Source organism: Dendrobates tinctorius, unplaced genomic scaffold (assembly GCF_039654945.1).
Source record: "Dendrobates tinctorius isolate UK_male_01 unplaced genomic scaffold, ASM3965494v1 ptg000021l, whole genome shotgun sequence".
Lineage (NCBI taxonomy): Eukaryota > Metazoa > Chordata > Amphibia > Anura > Dendrobatidae > Dendrobates > Dendrobates tinctorius.
This window is the reverse complement of record NW_027361689.1, coordinates 11,870,632-11,896,353: the sequence shown is the minus strand read 5'-3', so window position 1 is coordinate 11,896,353 and position 25,722 is coordinate 11,870,632.

Genomic DNA, 25,722 nt, shown 5'->3' with positions numbered 1-25,722 from the left:
ATAGTTTCACTTTCCATAGAACAGTGTTCAGTGTGTGCCTGGGGGAGGAGCAGCTGGGTGGTTCTGCTCTCTGCACTGAGGCTGCTAGAGGGGGAGGATTTGTTACTGTGTGAGGAGAGATAGGCTTGTTCATGTGGTCGGGGAGGGCCTGTTGCTATGGAGGATGGAGTTGTTGCTATAGAGGGCATGTTTTTAATAGAGTAGGAGGAAATGACCAGTTCTCATTTCAGTGCCAGAACACCCCGCCCCGGACGTTTTTTTTTCTTACACGCAAGAGATGATATCTAGCAAACCCTGCAAACTGACCACAGAAGGTAAATTACTTATTGTCAGCATACTGAAGCCCAGATATGCCCTGAGATTATGTGAAAAGCCCGTACAACCCCTTTAAGGATGGCTTGCTTCACCTGCATGGAGAGCTCCTTTGACTGCATGCTTCCTTCACAGCAAAACCTTCCAAATGCAAGCACCACACCTCAAATCAACTCCAGGCCTTTTATCTGTTTAATTGAGAATGACATAACGAAGGGATTGCCCACACCTGTCCATGAAATAGCCTTGGAGTCAATTGTCCAATTATTTTTGGTCCCTTTAAAAACAGGGTGGCACATGTTAAGGAGCTGAAACTCCTAAACCCTTCATCCAATTTGAATGTGGATACCCTCAAATGAAAGCTGAAAGTCTGAACTTCAACTGCATCTGAATTGTTTTGTTTAAAATTCATTGTGGTAATGTCTAGAACCAAAATTAGAAAAACGTTGTCTCTGTCCAAATATATATGGACCTTATTGTATGCAGCAGTATTGAATCCAGAGCAGAAACAGCATGAAAGACACATGATTTCCATAAATATAAGAGCAATCTAAGAGAAATTCGTGAATGTTTTGTTTGTAAAAAGCCTGGCCACCTTAAAGCAGACTGCAGAATTTGGAAAGCAAGAATGAGTAAGCTTAAAAAGCAGGACAGTCATCAAAGGGTTAAAACAGCTGTAAAGGAAGATTCTGCATGTGTTGAAACTGCATTTAATGCCAGTACAGGCCCATCTGAAAAAGAATATATGGTGTATAGATTCTGGTGCAAGCAGTCATATAACAAATAGCAAGGATTTCGTCACTGACCTTAATGAAAGCAAGTCAGAAAAGGTCATCTTAGCTAATGGTCACTATATGACTTCAGAAGGAGTAGGAGATGGCTGCCTCCACTGTCCAGTTTCCTCAGCACAAAGCAGAATAAAGGTCCCAATAAAGGTCAGCTATCCAGGCCGAGTTTGAGCAATGGCTGTCTCCACTGTACCTTCAGCCAGAGAAGGCAATGTGTGATAACAGTGTGAACCTGGTGGCAGTCCTACTTTAGGGCAACCTCTCACATGTGCCTTGCATAGCTCACATCTTCAACTTGATCATACAGCAATTGCTCTGCTACTACCCTGGCCTGGATGCGCTGCTGCAGAAATCATGGTCTCTGTGTGTTCACTTCCACCATTTGCACCCTACAGGTAATCGACTTGCACTGCTACAGAGGTCTTTCGGCCTACTGGTTAACCGTTTGATATGCGATGTGAATTCCACTTTGTATATGTTGCAGCGATTGTGGCAGCAGCAAAAGCTCTGGTGCTTGAGTATCAAAACACGCTTGTAGACAAATTAAGAGTGGTTTTCCCCAAGAGAGCACTGAGGCACACAGTGTGCATTGCAGTTATAGACTTACAACCCCGGGAACGTTGAGTTGTCAAGGCAAATACATTTTCTGCGGCAGCAGCAGTGTAAGTGGCAGAAGCAATTTCTGCAAATTGTTTCACACATTTTTTAGCCCAGTTCATACACAAGCAAGACAGAGTACAAGTCTGATAAGTTGTGACCGACAGGAGAGGATGGTGCAGGAGTATTTTGCACTCCAGTCGCAGACTAGGTAGACTAGGCAATGGTGTAGTATTTAGTGTGATGCATTGATCTCACATTATTGCAGTCTTTGACACCTTTGTCATGGCTTCTGTGCCTGCTGTTGCTACAGCTACTAATGTCACAAACAATTTTTGGAAATGTGGAGACTCCAAGGTGGGTCTCCATCTGATGGGTTGTTTGTAGTGAAAGGGGTGTCGAGGCCCATTATACTATTTCCACTCTGGGGCAATTGATACCACTTTAGTTGTATGTGCCAATAATTTTTGTAAATGTGGAGAGTTTACGTTAGGTCTCCTTCATGTGTGTTGCCTTTAGCAGTACGGCTCCCAGACTGGCAGACCTGTACTTACTTGCAGTCAACTACCTGTGTTACTATGCTTACTATGCTTACATTTTTCTGTCACTTGTGGTCTACCAATCTGGTATTTGTGCCACCTGAGCGTGGCTATTAAAAAAACACTTTGAGCTGTTGCATGAGTTATCAGAGCTTCCAGAAAAGCAGACTTATACCGCTGACTGCTGCTGTGCCATTCTAAAATTTCTGCTCTGGGTGAATTGATCAGTCAACTACCTGTGTTACTATCCTTAAATTTTTTTACCAATAGTAGTTTCTGAAACTGATGTTTGCAGCACCTGAGTGTGGCTAAGTAGAAAAGCAGTTAGAGCTGTTGCATGAGGTATCAGGAGTGACAGCACAGCAGACTTACACCGGTCCCACACCCACCTCGTCTTAATTTAAACTTAAATTCAAAGCTCTAAATGCTGGCCCAGAAACTTTGTGTTGTCTATGTGTTTGGTTTTGCCTCCCATTGAGTTCAATGGGTTTCGGATATGTCCTTTGAACATATTGACGTTTGATGAAGCGAACCTTCAAAGGTTCGCTCATCTCTACTGAGAATTGCAGGTTTTATTTTAAGAAGTCAGAACTATTAGGAGAATGAGGTTTTCTTTTTTTCCTGTTTACAATCCAAAAAGAAAACATCGACCATGCACGCAAGTTTCTCTGGAGTGCGACACAGAGTTCAGAAGATCCACATTCTGGTGGATTTATGGGAGTACCAGAGATGGCCACAAAATACTTAGCCATCCTTGTTTCCACACTTCTGCTCTCTCTGACCTGTGAGTTGCTACTACCATGTTTCCCTGAAAGTAACAATTACCCTTAAAATAAGGCTTAGGCCGGCATCACACTAGTGATGAATACGGACGAGTGCTACGTGAGAAAACATCACATAGCACTCGGACCAGTATTCATCTATGGGGCAGCTCCCATCAGCATTTTTTTTTCTTGGCCACTTTCTACACGCGGGTGAAATCGCAGCATGCTGCGATTGTCACCGACACTTGGCCGGGTCTCGGCTCACTTGCACCCATACAAGTCTATGGGTGCGTGTTAGACAGCGCACATCACTTGGATATCATCCGAGTAATGTGCGATATACGCTGACCCCGGCAATTGAGGAGATGGAGAAATTAGTTTCTCTACCTCCTCCGCAGCTGTGCTCCGATCTGCTCTGTGCGAGAGGTTTGGAGCACTGTCGCATGACACTCGGCTTCTGCTCACAGCAGAGCAGGAGCCGAGGGTCATTAGCATCATGCATCGGATGCCATACGCTAGTCTTACCCTGGCGTTAGCATGATTTTACAGGATTTTAGGAGTATGCCTGAAATATATCCTCTACTTCAAAAATAAACCCTTGTTACAGTCAGGGTCAGCGTTAGGGCCCCCACCGAGCAATTGCCCAAGGTCCCCACTCTTAGGGGCCCCCAGCATTTCTATTCTGGAGTTAAGACATGATGTCACCGACTCACCAAAGGTTCTTTAACTGTGTGAGTCTAGAGGAACTAAAGACGAGAAAGGTCTGCATGTATCATATGTCCAGTGTATTAAGATGCATGTTTATGTATGTGCAGTGTGTGAAATTGCATACAGTATTTGTGTATGTGCAGTGTGTGCATTTGCATGTGTATGTATGTGCAGTGTATGTGTATATACATATATGTATGCATGTGAAGTGTACATATACATGTGTATGCACGTGCAGTGTGTGTATAGAAACATGTGTATGTATGTGTAGAGTGTGTGTGTATACATACATGTGTTTGTGTAATGTGTGTGATGACATAATTATATTTGAATAAATGTTGATTTTTTTTGTTCAAAAATAAATATAGATTGTTATTAATGGAAAAAAAATGAGACATCCTCTGAAAATAAGCAGTAACCCATCTTTTGGAGCAAAAAAATAATATAATGTCTTACTTTTGGGGAAACCCAGTAGACACATGCAAGTATGGCTATGACTAGACGTTTGGGGACATCATGGTCTACACATAACCTTTAGGGTAGAGGTTATACACCTCTGGTAGGGATGGAGTATGGGGCCTTAGAATGATTTTCTCTGATGGATCCAACCAACCTCAATTCAACAATGAGAAAACCAATGGTTAAAAAACAGTTAAATGTGAGACATAAAATATTCGGCTGATACAGCTTTAATTGAGTCCAGACATGAAAAGCTGTATTCTACTCCACTGAAACCCTGTGATTATGTATTTTTTTGTGTTTGACAACAGCTTTTAAGAGATCAGTTTTCAATAAAACAAGACCCATATTCTGTCTTGGGCTTGTCCCAATGTTTGCTATGAATTATGATTTGCTCGCAGACTAAGTGACTCCAGGAGTGTAAGTCAATGGCAGTCAAAAATCAAACCCGAAATTCTCTACTGTACTTAATGCTATTCTGCCTCCTTCCCTCTGAAAAGAAATTCTCTACAGCGAATCCAACATTTAATTCCTTTATGTGGCTTAATGTGTTATGATCTCTGTTATGATCTTTAAATGGCTACACCAACAAAAGGATTCACAATTCATTATTGCAGCTCTCTGTGGTTAACAAACCTAAACAGGTCCCAGATTGGGACAAAACAGCCAAAGTGCCTTAAAACATTGGAGAAATGAATAGAGAGCTTTACAGTATTCTCTGCCCAGAAATACTATTCTTTCCTGAATTATACATATTAAAATTGGACATTTTTTCTGTTTTAACTGGCCTCTTGCTGTTTTAGGTTTGCAGAATTCCAGCCAATGAATGCTAGTGGCTCCCAAATTGCTGCTTTTAGCAGTAGAGGCATAGTAAATACACTAACGTTCACAGTCGAGTGTGAATGAGAGCCACACACTGTAACAGTGTGTATTTGTGATTAATTATGTTATTTTCTTAGTCCTCCCTTGCAACCTTTGTTGAATTTACCAAAATATTTTCCAGACAAGTATCCTGTTACTTTCTAGAGTATCATCTATCTCTAGAACGGTACCGTTTTACATCGTAGCTTCTCAGTTGCAAAACAATTAAGAATTCCTTGAACAGCTCACACCCCAAATGCCCTACTGTATAATTTTTCAAATAACACAGAGAGTGGGGAAGGAGGCACAGGGCAGTTGTTACGGGCATCAAATTCTAGAGGGTGCAACATTTTGTACCCATTGCTTCCTGCCTTCACTCTCAAATAATCCACAAAGAAGCAATGCTTCTTTTTGGCACTGCTACAAACTGCAGATTCTAGTTGATTAGCAAGTTAACTGGAAAAAGCAGCCAGATGCCGCTTTGGAATTTTTTGGTTATGGAGGACAGTCACTATGCAGAGTTCAGCAGTCAAGATGAGTTTGTCATCCACTGCTGAGCTCTCAATGACACATGCCAAACAGTGTTGGACTGGGGTGCCAAGGGCTCACTAGCAGCATTGACTTTGGGGCACCACTGTCCAGTTACATGCAAATATTTGAATAAAGGTTATTTACAAATTTCCCTATACTTCTGTATGATAATCAACTAGGTATTTTTAAAAATGAATGATGAGATGTTCTCTATGTAGTGGGTCAGCCCCTGCCAAGAACTGAATTACACTGGGACTTTGAGAGACCATGCTCCACTGTGATTTGTGTGCACTTAGACTAGTTTTTTCCCCTCTACCACTTGTTTTGTGTTGTTTGAGCAAGAAGCAGGAAGTATATGTTCAGGAAGTGAGAGAGAGAGACTCATGCCTGTGTCAGAGAGACAGGACAATAAGTGTGTCCTGGTAAATGAACTATTGGCTTCAAGGGTGAAGATAGTGACCCGTTAATGCAGGATTGATCACCAGGACCATTTCAAAATGAAAGAGTCACATTGCATAGCTAAGGTGGTTCTTGCCGAGCACCAGTAATCTGAGAGAGAAAACAACGTTGTGTTACCAGTAATCCCTCAGCATTGAAAGTGTGAACGAGACTTGCCTGGACCTGGAATTAGACAGATTCATTAACCAGAAGGAAAAGCTCAATGCAACAAACTTGGCTCCACTACATCAGGATCAAGCAGAAGCTACCAGACTTTCTTCTAGGATCTATAGAACTGTGAGTGCGACATCGGTTTCCAACTGTGTTAGGGTGTAGAGCAAGTTTCTTTAGCCAGGGCACTGTAGCCGCACAGGCCAACTATCAGAAGTCAGTTAGGAAATTAGAAGAGAGCAGTTTGTAGAAATTTGTTATACTGTTTGTCTTGGAACTTTTCATTGCCATAGCTCGAGTGCAGCTTGTGTGACATGCTCCAGCTATCTCTCCTTGTATCTACTATTGCGATTTTCTTTACAAGAACCATTAGTCTTATTTTCCGGCATATTATCTTCTGTCTTTCAATAAAGCCAGTGTTTTGTTTCTGCCTCCTCTACTATACTGTATTTTAGTCCTGCCAGGCAGTGTGGTTCAGACACCACTGCATGGCCCCAATCTTGCACAGGGATCTACCAGAGGATTCACCTGTTTTCCTGTGGACAAGTACAAGCCTGATCCCATGTGACCACAAGATGCCTAGTTAGGGGCAGCGCTCTCCAGAAAACAAGAGCAGAAGGAAGACCAGACTGGTAAATGAGGTAGAGAAGCCTATTGGAAGAAAGGAGAAGAGCTGTCAGTCAATCAAAAAAGGTTATTATTTCTAAATATTTAAGAAAGGAAAAGTGAGTTTCTGTCTTAGGAGTATATCTATGTGTGCAGAATTATTATGCAACTAAATGAAATACATACATTTTCCCATCTCAATTGTTTACTTTAATCTGTTAAAATGAGAATAGTAGCAAAACAACTCAAAATGTACAAAAGTACATAAATAAAATCTCAGTGACAAATATAACCGTTCTGCTTAACAGTCATAAACCTTTAACCCGTAGAGTCTGTCAGTTTCTTAATCTATTGATGATCAATTTTTGGGCAGCATCAACCACAGCCTCCCAGACACGGATCAGAGAGGTGACTGATTTCTTTTACTGTAAAGGTACTGTCACACTTAGCGATGTACCAGCGATCCTGACCAGCGATATGACGCGGTCAGGATCGCTGGTACATCGCTAAGTGGTCGCTAGTGAGCTGCCACACAGGCAGATCTCACCAGCGACATCGCTGGGGATGGGGATCGCTACTTACCTGTCACACCAGGCGATCCTGCGTCCTCCCGTCCGGCTCCACGCGTCGCTCGTCCTCACAGCAGGAAGCGCCACAGGAAGCAGACGACGAGAAACAGTCCTGAACGTTCTCGCGCGATCAGCGATAACCAGCGGGGGAGCCGGTCGTAGGTAAGTATCAGACACAGCGATATCGCTAGCAATATCGCTATAACGTCACAAGTTATAGCGATATTGCTAGTGATATCTCTTAGTGTGACAGGCCCTTAAATCTCCCATTTGAGAAGGGAACACAAGTTCTCAATAAGGTTTAGGTTGGTTGAGGAAAGGGCCAGGTCATTATTATTTAGCCTGTAATACCCTTACTGGCAGCCGAGCAGTGGAGATTTTGAAGCTGCGATGGAGAATTATTCTGCATAAAAACCATGATATTCTTTTTTCTTGAAAAAAATGTCTTCTAAAACTAGTAGTATGATTAGGAGTTGATTTTGAGTTCATCTTTAACCTGAAAAAATGTCAAACTGTCTCCTTTTTAATAATGGCAACCCATAACAGTGCCCACCTTCACCTTGCTCATGTATGAGCGGAAGTGGAGGTCTGTGCCCATTATTGATAAAGCCACAAGTCTATCAATCTGGTCCATTAAGAGTCAATCTCATATTATCAGCCCATAAAATCTTTGATAAATCCACCTTCATTACTTGGTCCAGTCTGGATGTTCCCACTTATGTGTCTTGTCCAGTGGTGGTCAAGTTTCAGCCTTCCCTGTCTCTGTGTACTGAACACCTTAACCTCTTTCTGTCATATGACGTACTATCCCATCCATGTGACCTGGGACTTAATTCCCAAGGACGGGATAGTACGTCATGGCATTTAATACGACATCGCGACTTAAGTCGCAGTGATCGCATTAAAACTTATGGTAGATGGCCTCGGCATCCCGGGGTCTGTCGCTGCCCTCCCTTCCTCCCAAGTGCTGTGATTGGCTCTTGAAATTGAAACAGCTAATCACAGCACTTCTCATTGTTTCAGCCAATCGGAGCTGCTGAAACAATTAGGTCCTAGGCTAGGATCGAGTACCGATGTACTCGATTCTAGGACTGGTGCCTGGCGGATTGGCGCGATCGCCGATCGCATCGATCGTGCCATTCGCAGGGCACAGCAGCGGTATAGCGCTGCTGTGCCCTGCCAGTACCAGTAGGGTAAGGGTTAGGGTAAGGGTTAGGGATAGTTAGGGTTAGGATTAGTGATTTTACATTATTAAACTAAAACTGCTGGTGATGGTGTCAATATGCCCTTTGACTGACATGTGTCCGCGTTCAGCTCACGTTGCTTTGCAGGGAGTTTCCAGGAGCACCTCATGGAGGAACAGATACACTCCCTTTAAACCATGCTTAGTCTTCTTCTGCTGATTATATTACTGTTATTCAGTAATTCTGCATATTGATATTCTGCTTTTGGTTCATGTACATCTGCTTCTACTGCTTCCTAAACCTCTGTCTATGGTTATCCTGCTATTGGCCGGTCGCAGAATGTCCCAAACCCAGAGGAAATACGCAGAAGTAACAGTAGGCACAGGAACTTGAGAGAACCAGCTGGTTAGTCTGGAACCCGTATAGGCAGCAGAAATCAGCATAAGAGCCAATGGAACTAACGGGCACCAGCTGACGTTACCGGAGGCCGATAACTAAGCAGGAGGTAACCTGTGCCAGAATGCGCTACCAAGGACCAGCAGACGTTACTGGAACTCGGATACCACAAAGGAGGGACCTAAGCCATTGACTCTACTGAGAACCAGCTGATGTTACTGGAACCCAGATAAGCAGCAGAAGGTAAAAGTGCCAGTGGCTGTACTGGGCAACAGCTGACATTACAGTAGCCCGGATACCACAATGTAGTAGTGACATAAGCCAAAGACGCAAGTTCAAGAGTAGAGATGAGCGACTTTGCCTTTTTTAGGGTCGAGTCGGGTTTCATGAAACCCGACTTTCTCAAAAGTCGGGTCGAACTAAATCGGCCGATTATCGTGAAAAGTCGAAGGCCAACTGAAACCCAATGCAAGTCAATGGGGAAGCAAAGTCGGCAGGGAGTGGAGGACATTAAACACACCTACAGTGCCCATTTGAATGGCAAAAACATCAATTTTTATTACTGAAGCTTGTCAACCTTAATTTACTTTATAATAATAGTTACGCACTGAAAACTGGTGGTTATTTGGCTAAAGTTGTGGGGGGGTAGGGCTGGCTCCAGGTTTTCATGTGCCCTGGGCAAAAGAGTGCCCCTTTAACACATACCACAACTCATGATGCTCCGATACGGCAGAGAAATAGCGGTATAGTTCAATGAAAAATACTTCACTTTTTATATCTCATGACTGATATCGATTTTAAATTCTCCAATAGCTCCAAAAACGGACAGTATATAATTCCATACAGTATTATGGGCACCGCATAGTGCGCTATACAGATTAATGAGGCCCATATATTTCTCCATACAGAATCATTGGTCTCATATAATGTTTGAAACAGTATATGATGAGCTCCACATAATGCTACAGTATATGTTGGTCCCATTGGATGAAGCTCCACTGTGTTATGGGCCCAAATAATGCTCCATATATAATGGGCCCCATTTCTAATGCTCTAGTGTATAATAGGCCCTGTAAATGCTGCTCCAGTGTCTGATGTCCACCTTTGGAATGCTCCAGCGTATGGTGGGCCCCATATATCATTCTCCAGAGTATAGTGCTCCCCAAAAATTGCTGTCCCAACATTGAAAACAATTAAATAAGTCTCCTCGCTAGGGAATCCCTGTACTAGTCTGGACTCCTCGTTGTCCCCATCTTCCATCTCACTGCACTTGGCTGTTTAGGCAGAGGGCGTACATACGTGATGTCATTGCGCTGTCTGATCAGAATATCACTGTCAGGACACACGGAAGACATCATGGTGGTGAAGCAGGGAGAGGTAAGTATTTCAACTTTGCAAGTGCTGTGATCTGGAGCAAGCAGAGGGGGCCCACTCTTTGGGGATGGCACTGGCACAGGGCCCCTCATAGTACGGCGGTGTATGGCGGTGTGTCTGGGTGGGTCCCACCGGCAGAGACACTTTTGCGTACTATGAAGGGCCCTGTGCCAGTGCCGTCGCCCATGAGTATGCCCCCCACCTGCTCAAGGAACCTGCACTTTCATCTGCACCTTCCTCTTTGTCACGATGTAAGGTGGTATAGTATGCGTGAATGGGAGCCTGAGTTTCCTCAGGGTCAGATTCTGGCTGTGTAGAGTGTGAGGGGAATGTAGTGGTCTGGGTCAATGTAGCACCAGAATCATCTAGCAGTGGCTGGGCATCAGTGCACTTGTGGCGTCCCCAGGAGTACGGTCGCCACAGTGGCATTACCTTACTCCTAGGGAGTGTGATGTCATGCTTGGGAGCAACGAAGGAACTCTTTAGCAGTTCAACCAACACACAACACATTTCCCACTCCAGGCCAGCAGGTAGACCTCTGAACCTGACTGCTGAGGAGCTGCTCTCTGTGGTCGGGAGGAGGTAAGTTAGGGCACTCTGTGCAGGGAAGGTGAAGTGTGTGGACGTGAGAAGGGGAGCTGGAGTATGAGCAGAGTTAAGGCTTGCTCCTAGCTGGAGCGCATGGTCCGGATTCCGGTCTCCGAGTTTGTAGGGACACTGATGTTCCTGCAGCAGAAACCGGAGGAAGTAGCAGCTGTAAATGCTCTGGACCCAACTAAAGCTCGGAGGCCCCAGCATCGACGTGTGGGGGCCAGGAAAAGGCTATGGCTGCCTGCCATTTGAGAAAGTTCCAAAAGAGAGTCAACAGGGGGAACTTCATTGAACTCAGCACTGTGAGTACCTCAGATAAGCGCTAGAACGGAGGCCACACTACCTATCTGCAGAGAGAGAATTCGAAATTGGCTTCCAGGCTGACCAACTCCTTCTCCATCTGTACTCTGGGTCCTGGACGGCACTTACCAAGTACAGGTAAAGGAACTGCACGACTGTGTCTGTCATCTTTCTGCTGCGCCTGGCGCACGACTCTGCTACATCCTGCACTGCACACCATCTACCAACTCTTTCATCTGCCCTGCGACTACGGCCCTACGTGTGCAGGGCTTCTACATCTTAGCTGCAACACAACATCTGTCCCAGAGAAGCGACACTGCAGCGCAGGTCAATCTAATCAGAAACCACAGGTGGCGTCATGTATCATTCACCTATAAACATAATTCACCCCTTTGCATGGACGCCCAGGGCCACGGAACGGGTCACCACCACCGTGACACATCCCTCTGAGACACTGGCCCTGTACTGATTAACCCCACTGCCCTGGCTGGCCACCCACACTCCATGTCAGATTCATCTTGGACTTGGGAATTCACGATTTGACTTGATAACCCAGGCATGGTATGAGAAAAGAGCTTCATGGAGTAATCTGTAGTGTGGCCTGCCACATCCTTCACTTTTGGTAGGGGTGAAGGACACAAGGAAAGGTGTTGTTCCTGACCAGGAGCCTCCACTGACGACGCAGTGCTTTTATTTTTTGAAACTTCAGAAGAGGAGGCAATAGAGCTGGAGGCTGTGTCAGCAATGTAAGACAAAACTTGTTCCTGAAGCTCCGGCTTTAAAAGCGGTTTACCTACTCCCAGAAAATGGAGCCTACGAGGCCTTGTGGAGCCAGACGAAGACGTAGGCACACCACCTCCTGCCTTAGGTGCTATTGTGCTTTTGCCACTACCAGCAGAAGCACCACCACCAACACCACCATCAGGACCAGCTGGCAACCCCCGCCCACTTCCACGGCCTCTTCCACCATACTTCATCAATTTTTTGAAAAAGGTACCCAAAATAACAAAAGCTATATGGTACTGTAAAACAAGGTAGAGGGTCTATATAGTATTGGTGAGAATTTGAAGCTCACTGTAGATTGGAGGACACCGAACTATTGTCTCAGGCCCAGTTAGAGATTACACCGCAATGTGACAGGCAGAAATTGGCTAGTGTATGAGAAGACAGAAGCTGTTTATAGTATTGGTGGGAATTTGAAGCTCACTGTAGATTGGAGGACGCTAAACTATTGTCTCTGGCCCAGTAGAGATTATACTGCAATGTGACAGGCAGAAATTGGCTGGTGTATGAGAAGGCAGAAGCTGTATATAGTATTGGTGGGAATTTGAAGCTCACTGTAGATTGGAGGACGCTGAACTATTGTCTCAGGCCCAGGACAGATTACACCGCAATGTGACAGGCAGAAATTGGCTGGTGTATGACAAACTACAAGGTGTATATAGAATTGGGCAGAACTGGAATCTCCCTAGAGTGTAGGTCTGTAAGAACGGACAAACTTCTCGGCTTTTTCTTACAGAGTCACACACAGATAGCTTCAATTTGGCCGCTGAGCTAGTATCAAGCGAAGTTGAGATTTAACCCCAATGTCACCGGCAGAAATTGCCTAGTGTATGACAAACTACAAGGTGTATATAGAATTGGCAAATTTGGAATCTCCCTAGAGTGTAGGTCTGTAAGAACGGACAAACTCCTCGGCTTTTTCTTACAGAGTCACACACAGATAGCTTCAATTTGGCCGCTGAACTAGTATCAAGCGCAGTTGAGATTACACCGCAATGTCCCAGGCAGAAATTGCCTAGTGTATGACAAACTAGAAAGGGGTATATAGAATTGGGCAGAATTGGAATCTCCCTAGAGTGTAGGTCTGTAAGAACGGACAGACTCCTCGGCTTTTTCTTACAGAGTCACACACAGATAGCTTCAATTTGGCCGCTGAACTAGTATCAAGCGCAGTTGAGATTACACCGCAATGTCCCAGGCAGAAATTGCCTAGTGTATGACAAACTACAAAGGGGTATATGGAATTGGGCAGAATTGGAATCTCCCTAGAGTGTAGGTCTGTAAGAACGGACAAACTCCTCGGCTTTTTCTTACAGAGTCACACACAGATAGCTTCAGTTTGGCCGCTGAACTAGTATCAAGCGCAGTTGAGATTACACCGCAATGTCCCAGGCAGAAATTGCCTAGTGTATGACAAACTACAAAGGGGTATATAGAATTGGGCAGAATTGGAATCTCCCTAGAGTGTAGGTCTGTAAGAACGGACAAACTCCTCGGCTTTTTCTTACAGAGTCACACACAGATAGCTTCAATTTGGCCGCTGAACTAGTATCAAGCGCAGTTGAAATTACACCGCAATGTCCCAGGCAGAAATTGCCTAGTGTATGACAAACTACAAAGGGTATATAGAATTGGGCAGAATTGGAATCTCCCTAGAGTGTAGGTCTGTAAGAACGGACAAGCTCCTCTGCTTTTTCTTACAGAGTCACACACAGATAGCTTCAATTTGGCCGTGATAACAGCCGGTACACGGTACTGTGTGAGGAGCGTACACCGCTGTACGATGTGTGAAACAATGAACGCTCAGTAACTCACCAGGACAAAACAATAAAATTTGGATTGCTTTGAAAAAAGCAGTTTGCTCAGCAATGTGAAAACAGCAATGCAGCAATCAGGGAGCCTTAAAAGGCAGCCTAATAACCAACAGAGCTGATGCACCAAAATATAGCCTCGCCTTGCACTGCACAGTAACTGGTGTGTTGTACAGGCAAAATCGCTAGCAGCAGAAGCAGTTTTTGGTATCTTCTTCCCTGCCTAACGCTCTCCCTACATAATCATCATCAGCAGCAGCTCTCCCTATTCTGAGATCAGCATAAGTAAGATGGCGGTCGGCGTGCACGTCCTTTTATACCCTCTGTGACGCCACACAAAGCAAGCCAATCACTTGCATGCCATTCAAAAGCATGGTGGTGACCGCTGCCTATGTCATCACGTTGCCCACAGTGTCCGTTCTTCCTGATTGGCTGAAAAAGGGCGCTAAAGCATCTTTTGAAACGCGACTTTGGCGCTAAAGTCGCCGACCTCGTGGCCGACCTCATGCTAAGGTCGGGTTTCGTTTTATGAAACCCGACTTTGGCGAAAGTCGGCAACTTTTGAATTTTTTCGACCCGTTTCGCTCAACTCTACTCATGGCCATTGCAGATGCCGGATGTATGTTTGTAGCAGTGGACCTTGGAGCATTTGGCCGTGGTAATGACTCCCAAGCTTTTAAAAACTCAGACATGGGATGGAGGTTGTATGGTAACCAATTTAATTTCCCTATGCCACGGCGTCTTTCCGACACCAAAGCTCCGCCACTGCCCTTTGTAATGGTTGGGGATGAGGCTTTTCAAATGTGCGCAAACCTACTGAAACCCTGCACCAGCCGTGACTTGGACCACACCAAAAAAATCTTTAATTACAGGCTGACCAGGGCCAGAAGAACTGTAGAGTGTGCTTTTGGGATTCTTGTCTCCAGATGGCAAATTCTCGGCACAGCCATTAATCTTAAACTTTAAACAGTGGATGAGGTGGTGAAGGCGTGTGTGGTTTTACATAATTTTGTGATGGCTAAAGAGCACCCGACCTTTGAACTCGATGATGCTGCTCCTAACCCATTGCCTGAATTCACTTAGCACCCTCTCAGGTCATTCATTGAAGTTGGCCAAATGAGGGACCAATTTGCAGCCTACTTTATCTCTGATGTAGGACGGGTGCACTGGCAAGATGAAATGGTGTAAAAATGTTTTTGTGTGTGTATGTTAATAAAAAACCTGTTTTGATACCAGTACCGAGTGCACTATGCTTTTTACACTCCAATAAAATAAAAATCTTCCCATGTATACCTGTGAATTCATGATGTTCTCACACCTGGGCAGGTAAATACACATATGAGTTAAACTGCAGCATCACTAGTCTGCGTGAAATATATTGGTACGTAAGCAGCGCTGCAGGTTAAATATGATATGTGTATTAACCAGGCCATGATTGATAAATAGTTATGATTAGAGTTGAGCAACTTTGGTAGGATCGGGTTTCATGAAACCAAATTTGTTTCAAATGAAACTGGTCCGACTAGTGGAAAAAAAGTCGGAGTTTCATTCAAAACCCGACCCCAATGCAAGTCAATGGGGAATAAAAGTCTGCATTGAGTGGTTGAATGTAATCCGCTCAATTCCGACTTTTATTTCCCATTAACCAACATTGTGGTAGGGTTTCGAACGAAGCTCTACTTTTTTTGCCCTAGTTTCACCACTTTGTGTTTCATGAAACCAGATCCTAGTCGGTCAACTCTAGTTATTATACTAGGCCCTGGTATTGAACATATGACGTGTATTTTACCCATCAGTAGATTCAACACACACGTAATAAGAGTATGTTGTTAATTACAAGGTATATCTATAATCCCCCTTGCCTAGTATCACAATAAGTGAAATGAGGATGGTAAAAACAGCCAATCCTCAAAACACTTTTTATGACACCTTGCAAAGTTTAAGGCGCATTGTGTGTACGGCGCAGTGTGTGCAGGCGGCGCCAAAAACATTAATCAAACTTTGCTATGGTGAACCAGAAATTTAAATTTATTTTTAACCAAAAAAATATAAAAAACTTTATTTTTTTCTGCGTTTGGGGGCAGATGGTTGCAAGTTGGGTGTGTGCAGAGAAGATGAACAGCTTATAGTCGATGAAGGTGTTCTAGGGGAAGGGGCAACAAAACTTGTGGGGGAAGGGAGTCCAGTTATGGGTGTGGAACTAGACACACTAGGAGGAGAGGACAGAGGTTCAGCTACGGTGATGCTAACTGTTTGTCTCCTTAAACTGGCCTGCCTGGACCTACTTGGGCCCAATGCCCGCCTTGATTGTTGGCGCCGCCTGGAACTTGGGCCAAGTAAGGAAAGTGGGTCCCCCGTCTGCTGCTGTGCCTGCTGCTGCTGCTGTGGCTGTTGCTGCTGCTGTGGCTGCTGCTGCTGTTGTGGCTGCTGCTGATGTTCTGTGGTGGTGGTGGCAGTGCTCGTCCTTGCAGGAGGACTGGTGGCAGCAGTGATGGTCCAGGTTTGCGGAGTGGTGGTGGCAGGGCTAGTACATGTAGTGTTTGCGGAAGGGCTGTTCCATGTTTGAAGAGTTACTGTGGCTGTGCTCCAAGCATGCATGAGGGTGGCGGTGGTGCTCCAGACAGGAGCAGCGCTTGCCATGGTGGTGTCGGTGAAGTGACCAGCAGCACTCAGACCTGTGGTGGTGTAATGGTGGGTGTCCTGGCTTTGAATAGAGGTGTCCGTGCAGTGGTATGCAGCACAAGTCTGTAGTGAGGTGAAGCGAGTCAATGGTGGCTCAGTTGGAAATGACACCACTGACTGCTGCCCGTACCGATTATGCTGCATAGCCTGCAAGAAAGCATTGTTCCAGGCCTGTAGCACACTCAGCTGTTGCTCAGGACTAAGGTGTTCCACCATGCCCTTTTCAATCTAAAAAAATGGTGCGCTGGTCTGTTGAGGTCGGCCTCCAGACGGTCAAGGCGCTGTTCGACAGAATGGAAGCGGTGTTCCATGAGTGAAAAACTGCTTTCCACTCTGTCTGACAGCGACTTGAGGCTGGCATTAAAGGCCTCGCTCAAGTGCATAAACTCGGGCAAGACATTCCTGTCCAAGGCCCTCTGCCGCTGGCGGGTAGTGCCCGCATAACCAGTGGCAGAGACCTGGGACAGAGGAACTCCTGATGGACCAGCTTCCTGGTCACCAGCTGTCTGTGTGGCTAACCTGCAAGGTGCTTCCTGGCTGTCGGATGGCTGGGACGGGTCAGAGGATGTCCGATGATGGACTGCTCCAGGGCCAGGTTGCAGGATGCTGCTCCAGGTGCTGTGGAAGAAAGGAAAATCATTACTATCATGCCTTTACAAGAAGCATCAGCTGTGGATTAGAAAAACACAGATTAATTAAAATAAAAACCAAAAAATTATAATACTTACGATCTGGTGGCAAGGACCGGTCTTAGGAACTGCAACGCTTGATAGTACCAGTATCTTGTTCTTGTCCTTGACGCTGAACCACTGTGAATCCGGCCCTCAGCACGAACATCACTGTTGAAGCGGTCCTTGATTGAGCACCAATGTGTTCAGACTTTGTCCACTGTTGGAAAAACAAACAAACAACATTTAACAATTGTGTATGATGCATGACATATGCTATCACTAAACCCAACAGTGCCATCACGAACAAGAGTCAATGTGGCACAATACAGCAATACAATACCCAAAGCAGTCACTGTTGAGCCAGATGACACTGTTGGGTTTCCTGCTAGAATATATCTAGCACGAAACCCAACAGTGCCATCAAGGACAATAGTCACTGCGGCACAATACAGCAATACAATACCCAAAGCAGTCACTATTGAGCCAGATGACACTGTTGGGTTTCCTGCTAGAATATATCTAGCACGAAACCCAACAGTGCAATCAAGGACAATAGTCACTGCGGCATAACAGAGCAGGGAAATACTTACTAAGCGCCTTTTTGGAGGATGCAGGGGCGCTGTCCCAGCCATCCATCAACGCTGCGGCCACCTCATTCCATAACCGCCGGGTCACCACATTGTCCTTGTACAGCCGGTCACGGCTGTCCCACAACGGGGCACGCTCCTGGACCAGGAGGATAAGGTGCTCATTATCCAGGTAGTTGTCTTCATCCCGTTGTGGAACCTAGACAAAACACATTCATTAGAATATTTGAATTTTGTGTGAATAAAAAGTTACAAAAAAGATCCAGAAAAGAGGAAATATAGAAGACAAAAAATAAAGAACATTACAAATGATTTGATACTTACATTCCGTATCACCACCGTGACTTGGCTTGGCTGCTCATGCTGTTCGCCCTCACTAGTCGCGTCCGCTGAAGATGACGACGTCTGAAAAAAAAACAATCGTTAGAGATTTTGAGAAGCAGCAGATATACTTACCAAATGCATGAAAATAATCACCTCATGGTCTGCTTGCGCCATTTCCTGCCGGGATGGTGAATATTCCGATTCCGAAGACATACTGCATGTAAAAATAATACAAAGCATTAGTACATATACAATTTAAAAGGACAGGCATACATTTTTAGATGTAATAATACTCACATTCTTGCCGCTGAAGATGGAATTGAAAATGGGGTCTTCTTTTGAAGTCTTTCTGCTCTCCAGGCTGTCTCTATAGTTATGGTACAGTGCTGGCAGACACCTCTTTTTATATAGACATGAAGTTTTTTAGGTGGCGATTTTTATAACTAGTCTAACCAATGGACACCAAAAAAACGCATGCGCAAAACAAACGCATACATGCGCAGGTATGCGCACCCATAGACCATAATGGTAATTTTTTGCGCAAAACATGCGCATACGTGCGCATGCGTTTTTTTTAAGCGGTTGAGCGGACCAAAAAATGCAACATGTAGCATCTGGAAATTAAGGACACACACCATAAAAAACGCAGCGCACGAAAAACGCATACGTGGGCATGCCAAAGCGCACGTATGCGCACCCATGTTAAATATAGGGGAAAAACGCATGCGCACGTATGCGCAAAAACGCAGCGCAAAAAAACGCAAATGTGAAACCAGCCTTAGTGTGTGACAGCAGCCAAGCCATATAAATCTGGTATTGCTGTAATCACACTGACTCAAAGAATAAGTTGCCTAATAACTTATAACACACGATTGACAACGTAAAATATAAATAAAACCAAATCTTCACATGCTGTTGATTTTTTCATTCTGCCTCTCAAAGATCGCAGTAAGGTTCATTGCACATTTATCCTGCGCTCTGCGTTGAGCGCTTACACCGGGGTTTCCAGTGTAAATCTCTGAAATATGTGATTCAGACAGAACCCCCGGTGGAAAATTCCCTGTAATGAGGCAGATGGAGGCACTGTGGATGCCATAGGATCTGTGATCTGGTGGTGTACGTCTTTTTAGGATTGCATAAAAGTGCCGTCGGCCACAGTTTTGTCCACTTCTGAAAAGGACACACTGCTGAACAGAGGCCAGATGAAGTCCAGAGTACATCTGCTGCCTCATTATAGTGAACCTCAGGGGTTTCATCTGTCTCATCACTGGGAGATTTAGATGGAACCCCCAAAGTAAGTGCTCTGCGTAGAGCACCAGATAAATGTGATACCACACGTTATGTAAAATGTTCCGAATTAAAGCTTCAAATCAATCCACAAAAAAAGTAAGTCCCTCAGATCTGTCATCTGTTAACAGAAATAAACCAGATTACTTACCGGTAATACTCTTTTATAGAGCCACGACAGCACACACTGAGAGAGGGGATCTGCCCCTAGGAACAGGAAACCTACAGAGAGATAAAAGGGGCGGTCCCCCTCGCTCCCTCAGTTGGATTACAGAGAACAAGAGGAACCGCCACCCATGTTTTAGTTAATTTGTTCAGTAGGCGATTTTAGTATAAACATACTTATAACTCTCGCTATATACATTGCATATATATATATAGTTTCTATCCTTCACCCACCAGAGTGAACCACGTGTACATATATTAAGGGGGGGGGGAAGTGAGTGGGTGCTGTCATGGCTCTATAAAAGAATATTACCGGTAAGTAATCCATTTTTTTCTCTTCGCCACGACAGCACCCACTGAGAGATTTCCAGAGACAATCACCTGGGAGGGCCCACCGTGTCAAGTACGGATCTACCAAAGGCTAAGTCCTCGGAGGAAGATAAATCTAACCTATAGTGACTATAAAAGGTAGAAGGAGAAGACCAGGTTGCTGCCTTACATATTAGCTCAATCGGAACATTTGCCCTTTCGGCCCAGGAGGAAGACATGGCTCGTGCGGAATGTGCCTTTACGCCCAGTGGCGGGTCTTCTCCTTTTGCCGAATATGCCAACGTATTTGCGTCCCTGATCCACCGGGACAGCGTGCGTCTCGTAACTCTCGACCCCTTCTTGTTACCCGAGAAGGACACAAAAAGAGCCCTGCTCTGCCTCCAGGGCCTGGTCCTATCTAAATAGGCCAAGACTGCTCTCTTCACATCTAAGGTGTGATATCTTTCTTCCTGTGGTGTCATTGGGCTATCATAGAAGGATGGAAGATAGATTTCTTGAGATCTATGAAATGTATTAGCCCTTTTAGGAAGATAAGCTGGGTCCATTTTTAACACTAACCTATCCTGGAATATTGATAGGAAGGGGGATCTATTGACAGGGCCTGGAGATCACTCACTCTTCTTGCTGAAACCAGAGCTACCAATAGGGCAGTTTTTAATTACATGCATATTATTGGTGCCGAGTGTAAGGGCTCGAAAGGGGCCTGTGTGAAGGCATCTAATACTAAGCTAAGGTCCCATGGTGGTAGTTGAGGAATGTGGACCGGGTTTGCTCGCTGGCAAGCTGAAATAAATTGAGCCACCCATTTATTGCCTGCCACAGCATAATTATACAAGGCCCCTAGGGCTGACACATGGACTTTTAGAGTGTTTACAGAAAGTTTCAACTCATGCCCCTTTTGTAGGAATTCTAGAATGGCTGGGATAAGATAAGATAATCCTTTAATCATCCCACCATGGGTATCTCACTGGAAGGCCCCATTGGATGGAAGGCTAAAAATTTTTCCCATATCCTGGAATAGATTTTTGTTGTAGTCTCCTTCCTACTTTGTAGGAGGGTATCTATTAAGTTATTCGAGAACCCTTTTAGCCTTAATAACTCCCTCTCACATTCCATGCCGTGTGGCGTAGACCTTTGACCAAGGGTGGTAGCAGGGTCCTTGTGAGAGTAGGTCCGGATCTAGAGGGAGAATCCATGGGTCGGAGATCGACATGGCTCTCAGCCATGAAAACCACGGCCTCTTGGGCCAAAACGGGGCTATTAAGATGACCCTCGCCCCTTCTTCCTTTATTTTTCTGATGACAGTTGGTAACAGTATCATTGGAGGGAAGGCATAGGCTTGTTGGAATGTCCAGGGTGTTTGGAGAGTGTTGAGCACGTTCGGATTGTCTGCCCTGAACAGAGAAGCGAACCTTTCTATGCATCTGTTGGCCCTTGTGGCGAATAGGTCTATCTCTGGTCTGCGCCACTTGGCCACTATCATCTCGAAGATGCATCGGCTGAGCACCCATTCCCCCTGAAGAAGGGTGTGGCGACTGAAGAAGTCTGCTCTGGAATTGTCTACCCCTTTGATATGGAGAGCAGACAAGGAGTGGAGGTGTCTTTTGGCCATTTTTAGAATTTCCTCCGTGATAGACATGAGCGGACTTGATCGCGTGCCTCCTTGCCGGTTTAGGTATGCCACTGAGGTGGTGTTGTCTGAGTGAAGCCTTGTATGGGTTCCTTGTAGATGTGGGAGTATTTTAGATATGGCATAATATATAGCTTTTAAATCTTTCATATTGGATGAATCCTTTGCCTCAGCCTCGGACCACTGTTCCTGCACCATATTCTCATCTAGCGTCCGTAGTAACTATCTTTGAGGGAACAACCATCCATGGGACTCCTCCTGAGAGGTTGTCTGGGTCTAGCCACCACCTTAGGGAGCTGGTCACCTCTGTTGACAGGGTCATTCTGCCTTCTAGCTGGCCCTGCAATCTTTCTACCTCTTGCAAGACGGACCACTGCAATTTCCTAGTATGGAATTGGGCTCACTGAACTGCCGGAATACATGATGTTAGGGAGCCTAGCAAGGACATGCCCTCTCTTAAGGACATCTTAGGCCTACTGATAGCCGTTCGCACTTTATTAATTATAGTCTCTTTCTTTGTTTCCGGCAGGAGGCATTTTAGACTTACTGAGTCTAGATGAAGGCCTAGGAACGTCTGGCAGGTTACCGGATGTAGTCTGGATTTTTCCCAGTTGATTAGCCAGCCAAGCTCCTGCAAGGATGAGATAATATCAGCTAGTCTGTGTCTGCATTGAGAACTAGAATTTCCCACTATCAGCAGATCGTCCAAGTACGGGACTATTAAGGTGTCTTTTAACCGTAAATGTGCCATCACCTCCTGCATTAATTTGGTGAAGACGCGGGGTGCCATGGATAGCCCAAAGGGCATTGCCGTTAACTGAAGATGATGTATCTGGCCTCTTAACATGACTGCCACTAGGAGGAACTTTTGATGCCCCCTGTGTATTGGAAGATGGCAGTAGGCATCTTTGAGGTCCAAGACAGCCATGTAGCACCTAGGAAACAAGATTTTTATAGCTGATCTTGTAGATTCCATTTTAAATGATCGTGGCCTCAGAAAGGTATTTAGCTTTCTCAAATTAATTATGGTCCTAAATGAGCCGTCTGGCTTAGGGACCAGAAATAGGGGAGAATAGAAACCTTTCCCCCTTTCATGTGCTGGAACCTCTATAAGAACGTATTTATTTAAGAGGCCCACAATCTCCAGCTCCAATGCCTCCTGCTGGGCTGGAGACTTTGGAGAAGTCAATAGGAAGGAGTCCGGTGGGTACCAAACAAATTCTAATTTCAGGCCCGATGTAACAATGTCAATGCCCCAGGGGTTAGCAGTTATCATTCCCCATTGATGGGAAAAGTATAGCAACCTGCCACCTACTGGTAGATTGTTGCTACCGGAATTTGTCCCCGGATCTGAAGGGGCGTTTACCAAATAAGTTCCCCTTCTGTTTGGGATCCTTGTTGACCCAGCGGTCTTGGGACCTGTAGTCCTTCTTTTTCCCAAACGAAGGCTTCCTGAAGGCCCTCCTGTAGAAGGGAACGTACGGGTTAGGGAATCCCTTGTTCCTCTCTATCCCGCCTTAGTCAGGATTTCATCTAGGACTGTGCCAAACAGGTACTTACCCTGACAGGGCATAGCGCAGAGCGTGGATTTTATCTGCGTATCCCCCTTCCACCCCTTCAACCATAAAGCCCGACGGGCCGCGTTGGTTAATCCTGCCGATCTGGCAGCTAGTCGGAGGGAATCGGCTGTGGCGTCTGATAGGAAGGCGGCTGCACCCCTGATTGGAGGAATAGAGGAACGAAGCTTGTCTCTCGATGTTCCATTCTTTATATTCTCCTCCAACTGGTCTAGCCATATCAACATGGACCTCCCAGTACATGTGGCCGATATTGCCCGCTTGAAGGCCCCTGTGCACGTTTTCCAGGATCTTTTGAGGAGTGTATCGGCTTTGCGGTCTAAGGGGTCAGATAACATACCCGAATCCTCCACTGGCAGGGTGGATCGGCGAGAAGTGGAGGCTACTGCCGCATCAACTTTGGGGGCCTTGACACAACAGGCTAATTCCTCATCGTCAAACGAATATCTCCGTTTGGAAGTCACTGGGAGAAAACTCTTATGCCCCTGTTTTTCACACTCTCTCTTTACCAGCTCCTTTATTGCCGGGATTACCGGGAAAGCTCGGACCTTCTATTGGGAGAGTACAGCAAACATTATTTCCTGGGAGGTTTTGGGGTCTTTAGCATCTGACAACCCCATTGTATTGCTCATCGACTTGACTAGATTATTAATACTGTCAGTGGGGAAGCAACTGTGTTCCTCCTCTTCTGAGGATGAGTACTCCCGGGACTCATCCGAATCTAGTTCCTGCATTTCCGTAGGTGACCTGGACCCCGGTGAGGTGATCTCCCTGCTGGATACTTGTCCTCCCATACTGCTAGAACCCCCTAGGGCCTGTAGCTCTTGTCTAATAATTGAACGGATATCTTCCGTTCTAACTGAAGACTCCTCTTGCAGGGTCTGCCCGATACAGATCTGGCATAATCTCTTAGTGTAGCTATCCGGGAGAGGTTGGGAGCTTAAGGCACACTCTTTATGCTTGGATTTCTCCATCCTTTTGGCCTGTGGGGTATACAGAGGAGAACGCCATCAGCTAAATAAGCGTGACTAAAAAACACTCACCCGTAAATTTTGGCAGCATAGTATCGGCTGTGGGGGTAGAGGCACAGGAGGCACCTGATGAGACGTGTAGTGGCTTCACTATTTCTCCTTTCCATTTTTTCCTGTGGCCTCAGTCTGCTTAGAGCGTCCACTGCTACTCCTCCAGGTACTGCCACTTCTCCTGGTACTGCCACTTTTTCTGATACTGCCACTTCTTCTGGTACTGCCCCATGGGGATTCCCCTGGCTCTTCCAGTGGGAGTGAAACAGGGTCATTTGAGGACGACATTGCTGCGCACCAATATCCCTCTGGCCTGTGCTTTTATGCAGCTTTTTCCTCCCCCCTTTTTTTTCCATTTCCTCCTCTTTTTTTTCTTCTATTCTCCCCCCTTTCATCCGGAAGCGGTACCTCACTTCCGGGTTATGCTCTGTGCCATGCGCGGCCGCTCCATACTGGCGACGCCGCGCTGTGTGATCCCTCCCCCGGAAGTTCAAGGGACGACTTCCGGCTCACACTGTAGTCTGCCCGGGAGCGCCGGAATTCTGCCCGCCGAGTGTCTCCACTGTCCCCAGGTACGGAATCAGGGCTGCACCTCTTACCACGACCTTTATGCGAACTCGGTTGTCTTACCCGATCCTGGCCTCGCATCATGGGGGGCTACCATGTTAGCAGCCCCGACGCTGTGCTGCGCTTTCACACAGAACCAGGACGGCCCTTGTTCGTAATTCTGCATCCCCTTCTTCTTTTCGGGGAGTATCCATAGGTGCCGCCTTGCACCACACGTGAGCCAGGGTGGCCACAGCCGTAATCTGGCCTCACGCTGCATTACCAGCTGAGGGGGGAGCTGATGAAACAGATCTCTCCCGTCGCTGCTTCTGGGGCTGGGGCCCCTGCTGCTTTCATGGACGCTGCACAGGCGGCAACCAGCCCAGGTATCCTCTTCTCTGCAGGTTCCTTTAGGAACAGGAAACCAACTGAGGGAGCAAGGGGGACCGCCCCTTTTATCTCTCTGTAGGTTTCCTGTTCCTAGGGGTGGATCCCCTCTCTCAGTGGGTGCTGTCGTGACGAAGAGAAAATAGGGGATTTCCACTTTACTGGTAGCAAAGGCTCTGGAATAGCTAAGTGGCTCCTCTCTCCCCAAAAGAAATTCAGCAAATTATCCACTCCCAAACCCAAATCCTCACTCCCTTCTAAGCCCCAGTGTGTCTAAACAACCTTTAGTGTCCACATGTTTAGCATTTCTGTAGTGATGAGAGCTCGCCTAATTTACAGGTGCGTGTCTCCAGAAGAATGAGCTGGGCATTATGTACTGGTGACTGCAATGTACTGGTCACTACAGCGTACTGGTCTCTACAGTGACAGTTTGCAATTTTTCCTAAGCAACATCCACTGATGCCCATTTCCGGAAAAGACCCATGAAGTAAAAATCGTCACTACATCTGTAGATAAATTCCCAAAGTGTTATATTTTCCTAAATGTGGTCACTTGAGGGAGGATTCTGCTTTTCTAGCACTTAGGAGCTCTTTATATAGACTTCACAAACTAGTCTAGGAAAATCTGCGCTGCAGGAGGCAAATAGCGCTCTATCCCTCCCAAGTCACTCCGTATGGCAAATTAGTACTGTAAAACCACATATGGGGTATTTCCACATTCAGCAGAAATTGT